Source organism: Colobus angolensis, unplaced genomic scaffold (assembly GCF_000951035.1).
Source record: "Colobus angolensis palliatus isolate OR3802 unplaced genomic scaffold, Cang.pa_1.0 Scaffold230, whole genome shotgun sequence".
Classification (NCBI taxonomy): Eukaryota; Metazoa; Chordata; class Mammalia; order Primates; family Cercopithecidae; genus Colobus; species Colobus angolensis.
The window spans coordinates 279,845-280,398 of NW_012115489.1; the positions used below are offsets into that span (position 1 = coordinate 279,845).

The 554-nt window shown below is 30.1% G+C and overlaps 1 protein-coding gene across 5 annotated transcripts in view; it reads left to right on the top strand.

The window, feature by feature from the left end:
- Nucleotides 1–554, top strand: part of RAI14 (retinoic acid induced 14) — a 159,526-nt gene that overhangs the window by 139,674 nt on the left and 19,298 nt on the right. The gene's annotated exons all lie outside the window — the stretch shown is intronic.

Sequence of the window (554 nt, forward strand, 5' to 3'; positions counted from 1 at the left end):
GAAGTGGTAAAGGTTTTCTTAATAATTTGCTTTATTTCAAAAGCATGTAACTTTAAACTTGCTACTTATGTGTTCATCTTTTTCTGAAATGTACTAACTCATGCTTCCTATTGGTGAGAAAATGTTTGATGTGGCTTAAACTCTGTGACTGAATAACACTGTTTTAAATACTTGTAATATCACATGAGCTACAGAGCTACAGCCAGAAAACGTTAGCTATTTAATGAAAATAAGAGAAGTTAGCCTTTTCTTTTTAATTAGGGTTTTTCTAGAATGTCATGTAGTGTTACACAAAGTAGAAATTGAGTATGCCCTGTTAGTGTGTAGTGTTTTTCTAAAAATATATTGTCACTATCTGTTTTTTTGACGACCAGTGTATGTTTGGTTTTATGTGTTTGTTTATTTACACATCTACATTCTTGAAGAAATCATAAACAGCAAATAATACTGAAATTTATGTGGTAACTGTATTGCTTATCAGTAACCGTCAAAAATGAAGCTATCTCTTTCCCTCATATTTATAGGCCTTTTTTTTTTTTTTTTTTTTTGAGACC